Source organism: Xiphophorus couchianus, chromosome 18, assembly GCF_001444195.1.
Source record: "Xiphophorus couchianus chromosome 18, X_couchianus-1.0, whole genome shotgun sequence".
NCBI classification, from domain to species: Eukaryota; Metazoa; Chordata; class Actinopteri; order Cyprinodontiformes; family Poeciliidae; genus Xiphophorus; species Xiphophorus couchianus.
The window spans coordinates 18,970,830-18,978,826 of record NC_040245.1 but is presented as its reverse complement, the minus strand read 5'-3'; the positions used below and the strand labels follow the sequence as shown (position 1 = coordinate 18,978,826).

Sequence of the window (7,997 nt, the reverse complement as noted above, 5' to 3'; positions counted from 1 at the left end):
GGTTAAATATTTAGCTTCAAACTAAATATTTCTAACATTTCTTATTGAATGAATAGCATGGTGAAGAAATGAAATCCCACTCTTTTCTCTATGACAGGCCAAATAACTTAATTTTTTACTGTTATCTTTTGACTGTGTAACTTTAAGCAGTACTCCACTATTCTTGTCTTGGGCCACAATGTAAAAAAAAAAAAAGAAAAGTTTGGGTAGTTTGGATACATTAATCAATGACTAAAATAGCAGTAACTTTAAATGGGCCCACCTTGAAGTCCCCGCTCCGCGCTTCAAGTACCTCCAGCCGTGTGGACCGGAGAGTCTGCTGTATCACCCACTTCTGCCGGGCGAACGCCTCGGTGATCGCATCACCCACCGGCGTCATATCGCATCCATCTGTTATTAGCAGCTTGCAGCCTAATCCTGGAGCAGCAACTCGTCTACAGACAGGGCTGCACGCCGACACAGGGGAGGGAGGGAGAGGGAGAGACCTGAGAAGGAGCTGGTGGGCGTAGCGCCTCCCGGGACAAACCGCCGCACAGTGTGAAAGTAACTGCAGGAAGAGGGACGCGTCGTTGGAGCGGATTTTTTTTGGGGGGGAACGAAATAGGGGACGGAGGCTGATTTCTGTCTTGAGCTTGCAGCGCTTTTTAAAGCTTGCCCACGCTGTTGGTGTCCGGCATATTTCCTTGGAGGAAGCAATGCGGAGAGAGGAGAGAGGTCAAGACAAAGTCACTTCTGGCACTGAAAAGAGGTGAAAACCCGCTAATAACGGAGTGATCCTATAATTTATTTTATTTAAAAAAGTGAACTCTTGCTTTCTATATATTTTTTTTAAATACAAGATAAAACGTTTAGCACGTAATATCAGCCTCCATCAACCGGCTGGGATTATCTTTCCTAAAGGTAAATGTGGATCCAATGCATGCAAAGATGAGTAAAATGTGCAGTAGTGACAGCTGAATGGAGACGCGCGGAGCATCGTCCACAGAGAGCGGATCGAAAACCAGAGCGCACTGTGGTTTCTGAGTTCCGCTTCAGACACCGGATTCCAGCAGTATCAGCCCTCGGCAGTTTTTTTTTTTTTTCTTGTTTTTTTTTTTTTTAGTTTTCGCTTCTGATTAATCGATCGTGTGGACAAAAAACACAGGAAATATCTCAGTAAAGAGTGGCTGTGCGCCGGTTTAACTGGAGCGTCACATCCATCTTTTCTTTCATTCCTGTCCCAGCTGATTTGTGGACCGCTGTGGGTCAGAGCGGCTGCCGCCGGGCGGTTTAGGGGTCTTTTTGGTGCATGCTCAGCGGGAACTAAACTGAAACGCCTTGTTTCCCCCTCACCATCCTTAAGGACCCGTTGCGCGGCGACAAACACGGAGAAAAGTGGATATGATGGCTTATTTGGCTTAAAGACGCGTGTGAGATCAGGAGGAGGATTATTTAAGAGGCTCTTTTCTGAGGAGGGGTATTCACCTGGCTTATCAAGCAAGGAGAGATAACACCAGGAGACGCAAAGGTAGGCTCTAATTTCATTTTCTGTACAGTTGGTTTCTCTCATCACCCTTTTGGTTTAAATCGCTCTATTACATGGAAGAAATTTGTCATAAATTTATTTTTCTTCTAATGTTGGAAGTTAAGTCCATGGAAGAGCAGGCAGATGAAGGAGATAATGGCGCTGGTGTTTTCTCTCCCACACGACTCAGGGAGAAATTGATATCCTCTCGCTTGATTAAAGACACGAGGAAAGGAGAGGGGCGTCATGGTGGTTAAAAGGGGGTCTGGAACGGCCGAAATAAGAATTACGGACAGAGGAGTCAGAGTTTTGTCAGGGGTGGGTGGCAGATGGCTGGGTGAGAAAGGTTGAACTGAGCACAAGGGGAGGGGGCGTCGGGGGTAGTAAGACTGGAGAGGCTAAAAGGGAGTTGTTAGGATGGGTGGGGAGAATGCTCAGATGGAATACAGAGAGGGTGTAGGAAGAGGAGATGAGCTAGATGATGGGGGCTGGTGGGGTGTAATAGCAGCAGAGAGGGTGGTCTACTGAAAAGGTAAGTGGAGAAAATATGGGAGGACAACAGAAGGTAATGGAATAAAATAGATTGGGAGGGCAGAGTTGAACAGTTGGAGAGGGAGGTTGGTGGGGAAAGGGACAATAATGATTGAAAAATCATACAGAAAAGAGGTGTTACAGTGTTGTGAAATAATCCGTGAGGATAAGTTCTAAAAGCATGTGTAAAATAAAGTCTGTACTATAGTTATGCACTATTTGGGACAATCCAGTGCATGTTCACTGTCTGTTTGCTTCACAATGGAGGCATGAACACATAGAGAGACCAGCAACACTATTCGGGTAACAGTTTAGGTTGCTGTGTCAGCTCATCAGCTGATCTTTATCTGGTACATTTTCCTCATTGCTCAATGCCCCATTTGCATTTTGATTGGGTTTTGCATTGGCTTGTAGCCCCATTTAAAACACATATAATCACAGATACAAATATGGCTACTAGTTTCCTAATTTTTGTCCCACGATCGGCAGACCTGTGACTCAGCTGTGCTTCTGCAGTGCTGCTGAACATCATTTTGAACTAATTATTAGCTCGTATATACAGGGATGTGCATCGAACCCTTTAAGTTTTTCCACATTTTGTCAAATCAAGGCAAAGTAGCACATAATTGTGAAGTGAAAGAAAAAAAGATACCTGGTTTTCAAAAATTGATATCCTCTCGTTTATAAAAGGAAATCTAAAATGTCTGGAAGGTATTTGTATTCAGCTGGTTTAACTCTGACAAAATAAAATTCAACCGACGGCCTTCAAAAGCCAGCTAACTGGTTAATATAGTCCACCTGCGTATGATTAAGTATAAATACAGCTGTGAAAAGTCTCAGAGGTTTAGTAGAGAACATTAATAAGCAAAGCGTATCACAAAGGAATACAATACACTGATCATGGATTTTGTGAAAAAATTTAAAGCAAAACCAAGTTATAGAGAAAGTGTCCCCAAGCTATTCTGTCAGAATACTTTTCAATCAATCATCTGAAAATTTAAAGGTTATGGCATAACTGACAATTTCCATTTCATGATCATCTAGATAAACTAACAGATGGGCAAGGGCAGCAACAATCAGTGGAGCACCCTATGGTTACTCTGGAGGAGTTGCACACATACACAGCTTTAATACTGTCTACGCAACTACATGGAATGTTTTAGATAAAATTCTTGCTTGGAATATCCCAGTCAAAGTCCAGACAAGGAAAAATGTGCAACAACATCAGTCTGTCAATTTGCAGAACTGGTAGGTAGCCTCCCCAAATATCATCCTATAATTGCAGCAAAGGTAGCCTTGGCCATTGCTTTGCCACTCGATTCTCATCTCATTTCAATGCGCTGTCAGATTTCTCAAACTTAGTTTGATTTCTCCAGCTGAATTTCAATCAGGCCTTTGAGATTAACGGTCTGCGCTGTTTTTGATTTGTTGTCTGCCTATATAGGTTTGTAGTTTTCAATGGAAGCAGATGACGTGAACGAAGCCGTGACATGCTTCCTAGCCACACTTTCAAATATTGAGCAATTACAGTTGAGTAAGAGGAACATACAAGACATTTTGTTGCCGGCAAAGATGTTGTGTCCCTACTCCACATGGGGTTGTTTACCACACAGGCAATTTCCAGTAAACTTAATTGAACTGAAACATTACATACATCATGGTCAAACGTTAGCGACTGGGTAAAATGTAAAACTTCAACAGAGTCCATGCCGCCAGCAAGGGATTGTTTCTCAATAGTCAAGGTTCTCTAAACCCTGTGTGCAAAGCAAAGCATAAAAAATGGGGCTGGATTTTACCAGGTTACAGCAAAAGATGTTTCAACAAAATATGGACTCAGGAGAGCTGAATACAAATGCATGCCACACGTTCAGACTTTTATATGAAGAAAAACATTTTCAAGGCCATGCTTCACTTTTCTTTAAAAAAAAACATGGTATTCATAAATTTTTGTTTGCATGCCTAATGAAATCCTTGCTAATGTAAACTAAATCTGATGGCTCAAGCAAGTTTACCGTCCCTCGAGAGACTGGCTATCTGCTAAGACATGAAAAAAAAAGACTTATGCTTATCATGCTTTTGTATAATTAGGAAGCAAGTTAGCACAGTTCTTGTTTACTGTTATTTTTAATGACCTTGATTCATTAAATTATCTGTGAACCTGACACATGTGCTATAGTCAGCACACAACATACTCGTGTTCTGGTGATTTTTCTTTCTTTTTTTGGTAAATGCACTATTAATGCATTTCCATGTCCCCCTCAGAAATAGAAATACATACAGTTCATGAACAGAATACTTTTCCACTGCCATGGAAACAAGAAGACACACTCACAGTTAGGTAATAAAATAACTACTGTGTATCTTATCTGTCTTTTTTAATTTCTTTTGCATTAGTGGTTAAATAGGAACACTTGATTGTTTTATGTTAAGCTGAAGCCAGATATTCTGCATAGGACTAGATACAAAGACCTTAGTAACCACTAGTAGACTTTTTTTAAATGTTATTTTAAGACAAAAGTTATTTCTCAAAAATAGCTTTATCTCTATAAGATGTAATGAAAGCAAACCTTTTAAATGATCAATACCTCAAAATAGGAAACTAAGAAAAGCAAAGTTAAGCAAAAAGCAAAGTTACTTTGTACTTTGTTTATATATTTCTCTCTATGTATGAGAGCATTTTCTTTAGGTACTGTAGCTTCCTGGCACACACTAAAACATGCCTGATGGGTGAATTCATTTCTCTCAATTGCCTTTATGTATGAGTTTGTGCATGTGGTTTTTCTGAGTTTCCTGTCCAGTAACTGCTGGAGATAGCCGCCCCGTAACAATCCTCTATCTTCCCAGTTTCCTGTAAGAATAGGGGTATAGACTTTCAAATCCAGACCTCGAGGGCATTTAGATGTGTGCCTGGTCCAACACACCTTAATCAAATGGCGTAATTACCTCCTCATTATGCAATGAAGTTATCAGGTGTCCTGCTAATGACCTCATTATTTGGCTCAGGTGTGTTGAATCAGAGGCGCATCTAAAAGTTAGAAGACACTGGCCTTCGAGGTCTGGATTTGAAGACCCCCTGTATAGACAATGGATGGATGAATAGATGGGTGGATTTTATTTACCTAATTGTTTCTGTGGTTACTAAAGTACAGTAGCTACTTGTAGAGGAGCAGTTTGATGTAAAATCTCAGCACTAAAACTACATTATAGGTGCTTTCAAGAAATGATGCAGTATTTAAGAAATACGCACACTTACTGAGGTGATCAATATCTATCTGGTTACTTTATGATAAATATAATATTCCACTTGCAGCTGGCAAAGTGGTGTTGGAGTGAAGCAGACTGTCTGTTCTGTAACGTTATGTGCCATTTACGTTTTCATTAATTACTACTTTAACTCAAACTGGCTGTTTATCAGCTGATCAAAGGTTTAGGATCACATTTAGCCTTAAAAATCAATTTGTTCATAATTCTAACTGTCAGACCATTTTCTGTCTGCTCCAACAGAGCATTATTTTGTAGGTCAGAACCTGAAAGTTAAAGTATTCTCACAAAGAAGAAAACTTGATGCAAAAGTAATATTTCAAAATGTATTTAGAATACCATTTGAAGTAAGTATTAGAGGTTTTTGATATGATAAATATGGATTTTTTTAAAATCCCCATCGATTGTGGATGCTTTAATATTTGGTTTTGAGAATTGAGGAAATCAATCGATCATACATTTAAATGAGTTATTAGATCAATTAAAACTTTTTTTTCTGAATATGTTGTGTCATTAAGTAATTTAAGAACTTATTCTATTGACAAGCTGTGTGATTGTTGCTGTTTGGACTGTTAGAGTTGACATTTTTTGTGATATGTTTACAAGATTTTTTGTAATTATATTTTGATAAATGAAGACATCCTTCAGGCTACAGCTAGTGATTAACCTGCAAGGATGTGAAAGCATGAGCCAACAGGAAGCTGCTGCAGGTGCTATATTCTGTTTCCTGCCAATTCCTGAACTGTGAGTACATTTGTATGGAAATCAGGTAAAACTTTGTTTTGCACTTGCAAAACTTACTTTTGGCTTGAAGATGTGACTCTACAGCCGAATCCTTGACAGTTAACAGGCCTGTAACAAACACAACTGTGTTTTGTCTGTCAGTGAGATTACAGAAGAAGAAAAAACTGCTCGTTGTATTTGATTAAACTTAGAGGAGATTTGTAACATGGGTGAAATAAGAATCCATTATATTTAATTGGATCCAGATCACTCTCCATAAAACTGAAAACTGGGGCACTGGCCTTAGTGGAGGATGTAATCTCTAAGTGCCCTTCTAGTTTTATTTTATCCCATTAATGTCTGCTGGGAGCCCACAAAAACCCTTGGCCACCCTTCCAGCTGCCTTGATTGATGGTGAAGTGCATGCTCTGTTGGCCCAGTTTTGAGTTCATATATGTAGCTGAACAACTTTGATGTAGATAAGTGAGGAACCTCATTTTAGTACAGCTCCTCTTTTATAGGAGTTCAAACTTGACATGTCAGTTTTTATAAAAGAGGGATTACTAGTTCTAATGGTGACAGTATTAAAAAAAGAACACCAGCTGCTGATCACAGCTTCTTTATTGTGGATTTGATCTCTCATTTGCATTTAAGGATAGACTGGATTGGCTGGCTCAAATACATAATCAAACATAATCCAGCAAAATGGAGCCTCGTGCACTGACGGGATGGAGTTTATATGGGTTTAGGCCATCGTTTGACCTTGATTTCCAGTTTAAAACAGGCTGCGCAGGTGATGCTTTACTATCCGTCTGGCTTATTGAGGGTTTAGTCTGAAGATGTCTGAAAATCTATGCAAGGGATTAGAGCGACCAGTCACAACTGCTGCCAAACCTTGTAATTTCTGAGGAGTTATATTTACGCTTTTCTTTGTCAGAGCTTCTAAGTTTTTTTTTTGTCCTGTAAAACGTAGAGCAGCATACTGTAGTTTGGAGATTGTAGGGTAGATATCACGTGACATTTAAGACTCAAAGCCTTTCAGCTTTCCTGCTGGTGCAACATTTGACAATGTGAAGTACTTTATCATGATTTCAATGCAATGATTCACACTGTATTAAACATGGAGTAGGAGGGATTTGCTTGAGTGATGGGAGTGTGTTACATATTAGAAAGGAAAAAAGAAGTCTCATTTTCTGAAGCAGCTTATAATTTTGTAAATAAAATAACCTATGGAGTCAAATATTTTTTTATTGGCCAAAAGGTGAATTTTTAACCCTGATTTAGACGCAACACGTTTTTTACCTTGTGTGTGGTCTGTGTGACCCCACACTTTAAGAGATTATTTTTGTGTGTTTTTGGAAACTGACCTTCTGATGAGACAACCCCCCCACCCCTCGCTTCCCTGCTGTCCGACCGTGACATTTGTCGTGCTTCTCCTGAGCACTAAGACCACGGCAGGGTTAAGAAAAGAAGATAGCTGTGCTTATTTATTTTTTCTTGGTAAAATTCATTTAGCAAAAACTAATAATGAATATGCTTTAGTGTTATTTCTAGATTTATTCAGATGTTTGTGGCTGTTAATTCTAATGTTTTACTCAAGAAACTTTTGTACCACAGAACTTCAGAAAATAAACTTATACTTGTAATTAATTTCACAATGCAAGGATCTATTTAGGGAAACTTGTTTTATTTATTTAAAATATTCTTTCATGTTTCAGATATTTTTGCCTGGTGATACAAATCAAGTTTTTTTTAAAGAAACTAATGCTGACCTTTAAAAAATATTTCCAAATTGTTCATTCTAAATAAACTTCCTTAACCCCCATAATTCTAAGGGTATATTATGAACTTAGAAACAAAATAAATCAATAAAATTGTGGAAAAAATAAAATCTGCAGCACATGCCTCATTTATGTCATCTAAATTTCTAAGTCAGAGCAATCACATTCATTGTGTTTCAAGTTGAATAGCCAAAATG

The 7,997-nt window shown here is 38.9% G+C and overlaps 1 protein-coding gene across 2 annotated transcripts in view; it reads left to right on the top strand.

Moving 5' to 3' along the window:
- Positions 1–472: 472 nt before the first annotated feature.
- LOC114133426 (leucine-rich repeat and fibronectin type III domain-containing protein 1-like protein) overlaps positions 473–7,997 on the top strand; it is a 176,573-nt gene continuing 169,048 nt past the window's right edge. Inside the window, exon 1 of one of the 2 annotated variants that reach the window (XM_027999322.1) lies at positions 473–1,507. The gene's annotated coding sequence lies outside the window, so the exon portion shown is untranslated. The remainder of the gene's footprint in view (positions 1,508–7,997) is intronic. The other variant, XM_027999321.1, reaches the window with a different exon arrangement.